This window comes from Lathyrus oleraceus, chromosome 2, assembly GCF_024323335.1.
Source record: "Lathyrus oleraceus cultivar Zhongwan6 chromosome 2, CAAS_Psat_ZW6_1.0, whole genome shotgun sequence".
NCBI classification, from domain to species: Eukaryota; Viridiplantae; Streptophyta; class Magnoliopsida; order Fabales; family Fabaceae; genus Lathyrus; species Lathyrus oleraceus.
In genome coordinates this window covers 38268495-38281562 of record NC_066580.1, presented here as the reverse complement: position 1 = coordinate 38281562, position 13068 = coordinate 38268495, and positions in this window count along the sequence as shown.

Below are 13068 nucleotides of genomic sequence, written 5' to 3'. Positions count from 1 at the left end.
GTTGGACTGTCAAGGAATGTTTCAACATCCTCCATGACATCGGTTCCTTCCTCTTTATCATCCACAATGACATTTATGGACTCCATCAGGACATTGGTCCTGTAGTTGAACACTCTATAGGCTCTGCTGTTAGTGGAGTATCCCAGAAATACGCCTTCATCACTTTTGGGATCTAGCTTCCTTCTCTGTTCACGATCTGTGAGAATGTAGCATTTACTTCCAAAAATATGAAAGTACTTCACAGTGGGTTTTCTGCCCTTCCATATTTCATATAGAGTGGAGGAGGTTCCTTTTCTCAAGGTGACTCTGTTGTGAACATAGCACGCGGTATTCATTGCTTCAGCCCAAAAGTGCATAGGGAGCTTCTTTGCATGAATCATTGCTCTGGCTGATTCTTGAATAGTTCTATTTTTTCTTTCAACTATTCCATTCTGCTGAGGAGTTATAGGGGAGGAGAACTCATGGCTTATTCCTTCAGATGAGCAACACTCATCAAACTTGGAATTCTTAAATTCAGTACCATGATCACTTCTAATCCGGACCACACAACTGTCCTTTTCCCTTTGAAGTCTTATGCACAGATCTTTGAAGACATCAAATGTATCTGACTTCTCTCTGATGAAGCTTATCCACGTGTATCTGGAATGGTCATCAACCACCACGTAGGCATACTTCTTCCCACCAAGACTTTCAACCTGCATAGGTCCCATTAGGTCCATGTGCAGCAGTTCCAGAACTCTGGAGGTAGTGGAATGTCCCAGCTTTGGGTGTGACATCTTGGTTTGCTTGCCCATTTGGCATTCTCCACAGACTCTTCCTTCATCAATCAGAAGCTTTGGCATTCCTCTGACTGCTTCCTTGGATATGATCTTCTTCATTCCCCGTAAGTGGAGATGTCCAAGTCTTCTATGCCACAACTTCACCTCCTGTTCTTCCTTGGCTGAGGAGGATGTTGTGGAAAAGTTAGAGAGATCAGGTTCCCACAGGTAGCAGTTGTCTTTGGACCTGGTTCCTCTCATAACTTCCTGATTGTCACCATTTGTCACAATGCACAGCTCCTTAGTAAACTGAACATGAAAACCTTGATCACACAGCTGACTTATGCTGATGAGGTTTGCAGTAAGTCCTCTTACTAACATCACATTGTTCAGTTTTGGCACTCCAGAACAGTCCAGTTTGCCCACACCTCTTATTTTTCCTTTGGCACCATCACCAAAAGTCACATAGCTGGTGGTGTGAGGTTGAATATCTACCAGTAGATTTTCCATACCAGTCATATGTCTTGAGCATCCACTGTCAAAGTACCAGTCTTCTCTGGAAGAAGCCCTTAGGGCAGTGTGTGCTATCCTAGCATACCATTGTTGCTTCTTAATGGGAACACCTCGCTTACGTGTTTTATGCTTAGGTCTGACAGGTGAGGCTCTGTTAGGGAAGCCATGAATCCAGTAGCAGAAGGCTTTTATATGACCAAGCCTGCCACAGTGGTGACACCTCCAATTATGGTATTTCCTCTTCTGATGATCATTCATCCTAGCTCCTTGATGTTGAGACATTGGCTTTGACATCTGCTTGAATTTCTGAACTCTAGCCTTTGGGCGTTTGTGTTCAGCTCTTTTTCCAAATCCTAGCCCAGATTTGGTTCCAGACTTCTGTCCCACCTTTAGAATTTCTTCCAAGGTGTCAGTTCCCTTATTCATCATTCTGATGGATTTGGTCATCTGGTTCAGCTTGGAGGTCAGAAGGGCTATCTCATCATTTAGCCCCTCTATGGCAGACAGTTGCTTCTGTCTCTCATCTTCCAGTTCCTTGATGAGTTTCTTCTGCTTTTCTCCTTGTGCACGCACTTCTGCACTGGTGGTACACAGCTTCTTATATGCTGCAGCAAGTTCATCAAATGTCAGCTCATCTGCACTTGTGTCATCTTCAGAGACACACACACTGGTTAGTGCAGTGACATGTTTGGCAGATTCTCCTTCAGATTCACTTTCAGAATCTCCTTCAGACCATGTGATAGCTAGCCCCTTATTTTGCAATTTGAGGTAAGTAGGGCATTCAGCTCTGACGTGTCCATACCCTTCACAGCCATGACACTGGATTCCCTTCCCATGGTTGAACTTCTCCTCAGAAGTTGATCTTTTCTTAATGTCAGACGGGATGTTCTTGACATTAGGTCTACCTCTTTGATCAATCTTCTTCATGAACTTGTTGAATTGCCTCCCAAGCATGGCTAAGGCTTCTGATATACTTTCATCACCTCTTGTATATCCTTCTTCTGACTCCTCTTCAGCATTTGATATAAAGGCTATGCTTTTCTTCTTCTCAGCATACTCACCTAAGCCCATTTCAAAGGTTTGGAGAGAACCAATGAGCTCATCTACCTTCATATTGCTGATGTCCTGAGCCTCCTCTATGGCAGTGACCTTCATAGCAAACCTCTTAGGCAAGGACCTGAGAATCTTTCTTACAAGTTTCTCTTCAGTCATTTTCTCACCTAGTCCACCAGAGGTGTTTGCAATTTCAAGAATATTCATGTGAAAGTCATGAATAGTCTCATCCTCTTTCATCCTCAGATTTTCAAACTTGGTTGTCAACATCTGAAGTTTGGACATCTTCACCTTGGAAGTACCTTCATGAGTTACCTTGAGGGTATCCCAAACTTCCTTAGCTAGTTCACAATGGTGCACCAGCCTGAAGATGTTTTTAGTGATTCCATTGAACAGTGCATTCAAGGCTTTGGAGTTTCCAAGAGCTAATGCCTCTTGTTCCTTGTCCCAATCTTCTTCGGGAATCTGCACACTGACTCCATCTTCATCAGTCCTCGTTGGATGTTCCCATCCCTTGTTGACAGCTCTCCAGACTTTGCTGTCTAGAGACCTCAAGAAGGCTATCATGCGAGGCTTCCAGTCATCATAATTAGATCCATCCAACATGGGTGGTCTGTTTGAGTGTCCTAAATCCTTGTCCATGGTACTAGAAAGTAACTTCCCTAGATCTCACCCAGAACTTCACAGGCAGGGTGCCTGCTCTGATGCCAATTGAAATTCTAGTTATCAGACTTTGGATGTCACACTGGTTGTTATGACATCCAATTCTGCACAGACAGGGATTATGCAGAACTTAACAGTAAGTGCAGTAAATAACACAAGTAATTGTTCACCCAGTTCAGTCCAACATGACCTACATCTGGGGGCTACCAAGCCAGGGAGGAAATCCACTATTAGTAGTATCAATTCAAAGCTAAACTCACCCGTTTACAACTTATCACTTAATCCCTACTCAATGAAATTTCAATCTTAACCTAAGATCAGAGTTCCTACTCACTCCCCCTCAATCACCTCAGTGATATTAAAGTCACTTTGAAGTCACACTTCAAAAACAACTCTTGATTATGCTTCACAGCTTAAATCAAGATACACATCACTCACGCTTAAAAGCTTTGAGTGACACAACACTTACAACTCAATGAACACCCTATGCCAAAGCAATCATCTACTTGATAATGGCTTGGCTTACAAGATACGTCTAATACAAGACTCACAAAATACAGCAGTGAAGTATGATGGACACACTGACTCTTCACGCTTCAAAATCCCCGAAACTGAATGAAGGAATGCCTTCCTTTTTATATTGCAGCACCTGGGCTTTTGCACCTGTATTTTCCTGAATTTTAGGTCACACAAGTTCCCTCAAATTCAACATTTAGGTTGCTAACAAATAGGCTATTTGTTAGGTTCATTGAATGTAGCTTGGTTGTTGATTTCCTGGATTTTCTCTCAGCTGTTGAATCCCTAAAGAATAGCCTGAGAAAAAGCTGAAACAGAAAACTGAACAACCTACAATTTAGCATATGCTGTCAGGCACGAATGTCACGACATTCAGCTTGACATCAAGGTCCATATGCTGAGTCTGTTTTTCCAGAAAACAGACTGTACAATTTGCTGACCTGTACATGATCAAAATGACCATACTACAGTAACAGCTTACATTAATAAATGTCAAAGTGTCCAACTTAACATTTATACATTTGGCCTTAAGTTAGTTCTGTTATTCTCTTGAAGAACAAACTAAGTTTTATGCTGAAGTATAGCAGAACACCACTCTGCCTAATCTTCAGTAGCTGCTGTCAATGATGAATGTCACAACATCCAGTTTGACATTCAGTCAGTAGGCCTTATGCCAGGTCTGGTTCTTCCTTGATAACCAGACTGCAAATGAATACTAAGTTCTAACAGAACTTCTGTTCCTTAGTATCTGTTGACAGGTATGAATGTCACAGCATTCAATAATCCTGTGTTAGCTAGTCCTGCAGTAACTACAATGTAGTCACATATACATGTCATGACATCAGTCAAGACATTAGTGTTTTACCATATAATGCAGCCAATTAAACACCTACAAAAAAGTTAAAATAAATTAGTTATGGGTAATAAACTGTAAGGAAGGAAGTAAAGATATAGCAATTTAAACAACTTACTTTTTTGCATATGGAAAAGTGAAGGGGTTGTTATTGACCGGTGCTAGAGACGGTAGTCTTGACCATCCCCATGCTTGTAGCAAAACAGCACATCCAGAAAATGTAGAAGTATCTTTGTGGGAGTTTTTGCACAAAGAACTATAGAGATAGGCTAGACATGCGGATCCCCAACTATAACTACCTATTCTATCTATATATCTAAGTAAAGGTAAGTACATCATATGCATGCTAGAACCACTACCTTCGGGAAATAAAAAGGATCCTAGTAACAACATAATGTAACACCTAGTTTTGATGATTCGAGCATCTTCGGTGGAATGCTCATCTAAATAAAAACTATTATAATATGACTTTAGGCGTGAAAGTAGTATACCTTGTCCCCTAGCATTATCATCTAACAAATCAGTGTTTAAAAGCTCAAATGCAAATTGAATTTGGAAAGTTGGTCTTACCATTAACAGCTTTGCCTTCAATTCGTAGTCCTAAAAGCATGTAGACGTCTTCTAACGTCACGGTACACTCACCGGTTGGAAACCAAAATGTGTGTGTCTCTGGCCTCCATCTTTCGCATAAGGCTAGAATGAACTTGTTATCTATAGACCAAGACATAATTTTGCTAAGGTGACCAAAACCGGCGAGTTCAACATAAGGTTGAATCATCGGGTCCATTGGGACAAATTCGTGGACTCGAGTGCGAAACCTTGAGACATCCTATAATAGAAATAATGTAACACTTGACTAAGTCGGTATTTCAAAATAAAATGGGGTTGGTGGAGATGAAACATAAAAAAGAAGTATAAGAAAAAACTTACGTATGTCGCGATGTTTGCAACTGTTCCTCTGTGTGCTTCGCCCATTGTGAGTAAAGACATATTGTTGGGGAGTTGGTGTAGATGAAAATGGAAGATTTTGTTGAAGATGAAATTGTAAAAGAAGTAATGTAGATGAAGTAGTGAGAAATGTAGATGAGGTAGTGAGAATGTTGGTGTGGAAGAATTGTTGAAGGAGTGGATCAATTTATAGGCAAATGGAGGAGTGCATGGAAAATTGTGTTTGCATGGTGTCTCCACCTCATTTGGCGACCATGTACAACATTAAGGAGGTGGCGCCATTCAAATTGGCGACACCATAGGGTACATGCATGCAAGGCTAGTTCTGAATGCTTGGTTTCGAGGACTGACTACATGGGGGCGCCATTCAAATTGGCGACCATGTACAAGCCTTAAAGGTAGGCGCCAAACCAATTGGCGCCACCTTCTGCATGTCTGACACGTGGCATTGTTGTCTCCTGCATGCTGAACAAAACACTTATGGATGGCTTGCATGATTGACACTTCATCTCTGACCATCTTAGGTGTCCGACACGTGTCTGTCTTGTCTCCTGTATGCTGATGACTACCTTCTTGATAGCTTGCCTGGCTGACACATCAACTCACACTGTCTTGCAGGATTGACACATCATCTCAGAGACGTGGCTCTCTATTATCCTGCATGCTGAATACTCACTTCTGTCTTGCATGACAGACACATCAAGTCTTGACTAGCTAGCATGCTTAGGTGTCCGACACGTGTCTGTCTTGTCTCCTGTATGCTGATGACTACCTTCTTGATAGCTTGCCTGGCTGACACATCAACTCACACTGTCTTGCAGGATTGACACATCATCTCAGAGACGTGGCTCTCTATTATCCTACATGCTGAATACTCACTTCTGTCTTGCATGACAGACACATCAAGTCTTGACTAGCTAGCATGCTTAGGTGTCCGACACGTGTCTGTCTTGTCTCCTGTATGCTGATGACTACCTTCTTGATAGCTTGCCTGGCTGACACATCAACTCACACTGTCTTGCAGGATTGACACATCATCTCAGAGACGTGGCTCTCTATTATCCTGCATGCTGAATACTCACTTCTGTCTTGCATGACAGACACATCAAGTCTTGACTAGCTAGCATGCTTAGGTGTCAGACACGTGTCTGTCTTGTCTCCTGTATGCTGATGACTACCTTCTTGATAGCTTGCCTGGCTGACACATCAACTCACACTGTCTTGCAGGATTGACACATCATCTCAGAGACGTGGCTCTCTAGTATCCTGCATGCTGAATACTCACTTCTGTCTTGCATGACAGACACATCAAGTCTTGACTAGCTAGCATGCTTGACACATCAACTCACACTGTCTTGCATGACAGACACATCAACTCTTGACTAGCTAGCATGCTTGACACATCAGGTCACACTGTATTGCATGACAGACACCTCATCTCTGAAATTACTTGCATGCTTGACACGGTATCTCAGACTAGCTTCAATGTGAGACACTGATACCATCTATTTAAGTGTCTTACTATCACATTCATCTGCACTTGCAAAATCTTTTTCATCTTCACTCACATTCATCTTCACTCACATTAATACTTATCATCTGCAAAATACTTAGCATCTTCACTCACATTCATCTGCACTTGCAAAATAGTTTTCATCTCCAAAATGTCATCTTCATCATTATACAGTATCAACGTTCACTGCAACGGTGAAACTTTTGAGTCTGAGATTCATGGTTTTTGTTTTAAAAACACTGATACCATTAGAGTCACGATGAAGAGAAATGCAACCTTTTTGCATTTCAAAAAAAGAATACAATCCTTCATAGCATCAGGTAATGTGTCAAAGATGACATATCAGAATCCTATATTTTTTGAGAATGGTCAATGCAAGTTTTTCCCCCTAAAGATACGAGACGATGAAGATGTTGAAAGCATGTTTCTTAGTCATGAACATTCAGGCATGGATTGTATCGAGTTGTACATTACTCTACAGCCATGTATACCGTCTCAACAGTCTCAACTAACAGATCAGGATCCAGCTGGTGGAGATGCTGCAGATGATGCACAATGGTCAGATGAACTCAACCCAGAAGCAGAAGTAGAGGTCGACGTTATTGATGAAGAAGAAGAGGAGACTGAGATACAGGTTGATCACATCCTGAATAACGACGATGAAGATGAGGCTCAACCACCACCAATACCTCCTACTCATGCCTATATTCCTCCTCAACATATGACAAATATGGCTCTTAACGATGATGAAATGTCCGACAGTGTCTTCTATAATCCGTATCCGAGACCAGTAGGCGAATTAAAGGTGGGAGACATGTTTCTTACCAAAGAGGAATGTGTCTTGGCAATCAAAAAATACCACATGAACAACTTTGCTGACTTTACGGTGAAACGCACTGATTCTAGAAGGTATGTTATCGAATGTCGTAACATGCTTTGTAAATTTCGTTTGGCTGCATCTTACAAGAAGAAAAATGACTCTTGGGAGATCGCTTCAATAGACCCACCACACAGTTGCGTCGCAACAACCGTTGAACAAGATCACCGTAAACTGAGCACAACTTTGATATGTCGAGACATTCTGCCATTGGTAAATAAAGACCCATCAGTGAAGGTGAGTATAATTATATCCCATATCCGAACAACATATAATTATACTCCATCTTACAAGAAAGCATGGATTGCGAGGACAAAGGCTGTTGAGCAGGTTTTCGGAAACTGGGAGGACTCATTCAAGGAATTACCACGGTTTTTATGGGCACTAAAAACTTATGTCCCAGGAACTGTGGCAATTCTGGAGACAGTGCCAGCAATGATGCCAGACGGAACCTGTGCTACAGGTAATAGAATATTTCACCGTCTCTTTTGGGCATTTGACCCGTGCATCAGAGGTTTCGCTTTCTGCAAACCTCTCCTACAAATTGATGGCACTTGGTTATACGGAAAATACAAGGGTACGTTGCTCATGGCAGTTGCACAAGACGGTAACAACAATGTATTTCCCATTGCCTTTGCTCTTGTTGAAGGTGAAACGGCTGGTGGATGGGGTTTCTTTCTTCGACATCTCAGAACGCATGTCGCTCCACAAGCCAATCTATGTTTGATTTCTGATAGACATGCTGCCATCGAAAGTGCCTACAACAACCATGACAACGGATGGCATGATCCTCCTTCTACACATGTCTACTGTATCAGACACATTGCACAAAACTTCATGCGTGCTATAAAAGATAAGAATCTTCGCAAGAAGGTGGTGAATGCAGGGTATGCTTTAACTCAACCGTCTTTTCAATATTATCGTGATGAGATTCGTCTGTCTAATGAAGACGCGGGGAGATGGATAAATAACATCCCAGTTGAGCAGTGGACAAGAGCATTTGACGGTGGTCGTCGATGGGGCCACATGACAACAAACATTGTGGAATGCATGAACGGGGTTTTCAAAGGAATTCGAAACCTGCCGATAACCGCCTTGGTAAGATCAACCTATTATAGGTTGGCTTCTATGTTCGCAACCAGAGGTGAAAGATGTAGTGCAGTGTTAATGTCTGGACAAGTATTCAGTGAGTGTTGCATGAAGGTCATGAAAGAGGAGAGCATCAAAGCTACGACACACGCTGTAACAGTGTTTGACCGTCAAAGACAAAATTTCAGCGTCCAGGAAACAATGGGCAACAGCGACGGGAGACCAAACTTAGCCTACGCGGTTAAACTACACAGAAGTTGGTGCGATTGTGGAAAATTTCAGGCCTTCCGCATACCTTGCTCCCATGTCATTGCAGCATGCGCTTATACTCGTCAAGACGCTTACACCCATTTATCTGATGTGTACAAGGCAAACACCATCATGAATGTATATAGTCAAAGCTTTTCAGTACTACCAATGGAGGATTACTGGCCTCCATATGAAGGAGATATTGTTTGGCACAATGAAGAGATGCGTAGAAAGAAGAAAGGAAGGCCAAACAGCACACGTATCAGAACAGAGATGGATTCCACAGATAAAATGATAAGATTATGTAGTATCTATCGTCAACCAGGACACAACAAAAATAACTGTCCCAATCAAGGAGCATCATCTAGATCTTAAGATTTTTGTAACATTTTATCTAGACCTTAAGCTTTTTGTAACATTTTGTCTTGATCTTATGCTTTTTGTAACATTGTATTTCTGTAACAATCAATCAATATATATCATTAAGTTCTTGTTACAACGAGTTTCATAACCAACATCAGTACAAAACATCTGAAAACATAAATAATTCTAACTGATTACAACAATCAAATTAATGTCGTCTCGACCAAACATCATTTCTCTAGCATCCTTATCAGTCTTCATTCGCACCCAACCAAAGATACTGTCAAGTCTCTCAATACTTCTGATTTTTTCCCCTTCTGGTATTTTCCCTTCTAACCATCGAACCAGCTCCCTCTTCAGTTGATCTAACGTGGTGATGTTCCAAAACAGCATCAGCAATTGAGGTCTGTCTCTCGCATAAATCACCTTACTGTATCGACGACGAACACCAAACATGATAGCCAAATGATTATATGAGTTGTGGAACAATAGGTCACACAACGCATCTATTTATAAGACAAAAAAGGCATTTTATGAGGGACTCGCCAATTGAGTTGGCGCCTCCTTTTAAAACATACACATAGGCGCCAATTGGATTGGCTAGGGCACCTACCCTAGCCTAGGGCACCTGCCCTAGCCTAGGGCACCTGCCCTAGCCAATCCAATTGGCGCCTCCATTCAAGTTTTAACAACAGTCGCCATATGAACAACTTTCATGTTCATCAAAAATCCATTTGAAACTTGGAAGCTCATCATTCATTTCAAAACATTATAGATCATTTTGACAGAAACCCTAATTTTAGGTCAACTTCGCAGGGACCTAACTCACTCATTTTTAATTATTTTGAGGTGGGACCAAGTGCATTAGAAAATTTAAGATGTCTACTTCAAATGTTATGTTGGACAAAATTTCATAACTCTAAAAGAAACACATCAAATAATGCAAAACATTATAGGTCAGATTACAGTTGAAACCCTAATTTTAGGTCAACTTCGCAGGAACCTAACCCACTCATTTTTAATTATTTTGAGGTGGGACCAAGTGAATTGGAAAATTTAATATGTCTACTTCAAATGTTATGTTGGACAAAATTTCATAACTCTAAAAGAAACACATGAAATAATGCAAGACATTATAGGTCAGATTACAGTTGAAAAACTCAGAAGTCCAACTTCAACTGCCCATAACTTTCTCATAAAAAATCCAAATGATGCAAAATTTATATCCAAATTCATTGTCTTGAAAATATCTACAACTTTCATGTTAAAGGGTTTTTCATTTGAGGCTTTTTTAAGGGAGTCGCCAATTGGATTGGCGCCTCCTTGTAATTTTTAAGAGGGGTCGCCAATCCAATTGGCGCCTCCTCCTAAAAGTGGGGTAGATTGGGATTTTTTTTGAAAACTGGGTTATTTTGGGAATTTCTTCGAAAAAGTGGGTTATCTCGGTAAATTTGCCTTCGATAACTATTTAATTTATTTTTATAAAATACTTGAAAAACAATTTATTCTTCAAATGCACTTTATACTGATTCTCATGTAAATAAAGCGAAAATTTTACCCTGTACCCCTACAATTGTACCCACACCCCTACATTTAAATTTTTTTGATCAAAATACCCTCATATAGATAGGGTATATTTTCCATTTCAATTTCTTTTTACCATTTTCGTTGAAGACTTCCGGAGAAGACAAATATTTGGATTTTTTGCATTGTAAACCGGAACACTCATAGTAAGTCTTCCGGTTCATTAATTGTATACCGGAACACTTCTCTAAAGAGTTCCGGTTTGTTGCCTTTAAGGGGCACTGAATCGGAAGTCTTTTAGAAAGTCTTCCGGTTTGTATAGTTGTATACCGGAAGTCTTTCTTAAAGACTTCCGGTTTGGATGATGTATACCGAAACTCTTTAAGAAAGTGTTCCGGAAGGCTTTTTGTTTTTTACTAACCGGAACTCTTCTTTGAAGTGTTCCGGTACGTAATTTTTTTTTTTTTTAATTTTAATTATTTTTTTAAACATTTTTTTTTTTTGCAGTGGTTCGAAGACGAGGTGCATATGGCCGGATTCCAGTCCGCACGTTAGACCGGGGTGCATCTTCATCTGCAGCTGCAGCTGAGCCGGCTGGATATCCAGGAGGGCCGTACGATACGTCTCTTTTGGTGAAGTACGAGCATCATGTTGCTCGACATTTATGGTTCGGTGAGGTAAGTAAACGGGCTATATTTGAAAATGAATAATAGTTGAATATTTTATAATTTGTTTTCTAATATGTGTTTTAATTGTTTTTAGGAAAGAGGTCCAAAGAAAGAGTTGAAGGTTGCCGGACATGGACTGAAGTTGACTTCTAGGGTTCCATTGGCTCTTCTACCACAAATGGAGAGTTGGGTATCTAGATCCGGTTTATCTTCACTGCAGAGAACCAGTCTGAACAAGATAGACACAAATCTTGTCTCTGCATTTGTGGAAAAATGGCATCTAGAGACATCTTCATTTCACATGCCGTTTGGTGAAATGAGCATTACTTTAGATGATGTCGCATGTCTACTTCACTTGCCCATCAGGGGTATCTTCTGGAGTCCTGAGGATGTGACTGAAGAGCTAGCTGTTGAACTTGCTGTTGACTACCTAGGAGTGTCACAAGGTCAGGCACAGTCACATGTTCGTATCTGCAGGGGGTCGTATTACAAGTTGGAGTGGTTATATGATTTATTCGTACATCATAGAGCTGCTTCCAGCTGGGCATATGCGACTAGAGCATATCTATTGTTGGTGGGTTCCACCATATTTGCTGATAAGACCTTTACACTTGTAGAGGCACGATACCTCCTCCTGTTTAGGGACTTGGATGGATGTTCCGGATATAGTTGGGAGCAGCTGCACTAGTTACCCTCTACCGATATCTTGGAGATGCGTCCATGTACAGTTGCAAACAGCTCGGTGGATATCCTACTCTCCTACAGGTATATAATTTAATTTTGTTAATTAAGTGTTGGATTCATTTTATAAAATATGTTAACTTAATTTGTTTTATTTATTATGTTTGTATTTTGTAACAGTGTTGGATTCACGAGTACTTTCCAACTGTTGGAAAAAGATGGGAGAATTGGAAACCTGCTGAAAACTATGGTCTTCCCCGAGCGATGAGATGGTCGTATAGGCAGGGAGTCCTGAAGGTCGATGATTTACGACCTATTTTGGACGAGCTGACACCTACCGACGTCATATGGCGACCATTTGAGGATCATAGAGCATGGCGTGTATTTGATGAGATATGTCTTTACAGGGGCTGTTTGAAGTGGGGTGAAACAGTTGTTCCATACTTGCCTGATAGATGTTTACGTCAGTTCGGGTATAGGAAGTATGTTCCATCCCCACCTCTGGATTGTATGATGGCGACGGATATTGATGTTGATTGGATCAGTTACCATCAGAGTGTTATCGCTGTGATCGGTTCATCTACCGTGGCCACCACTCCATCTGATGTAGAAGACGGTTATCTGGAGTGGTATTATCGTGTTTCCCATCCACGGTTGGTCCCTCCCCATCGTGACGCTCCTAGAGAGGTACCTGTTCTTGTATATGATGCCGGTCCATCTGATCCTGATTGGGCTCGTGTATCTACATTGATTCATCGTTATTTGAGACAGGTTAATGCCGAAGACGAAGATCCACAGTT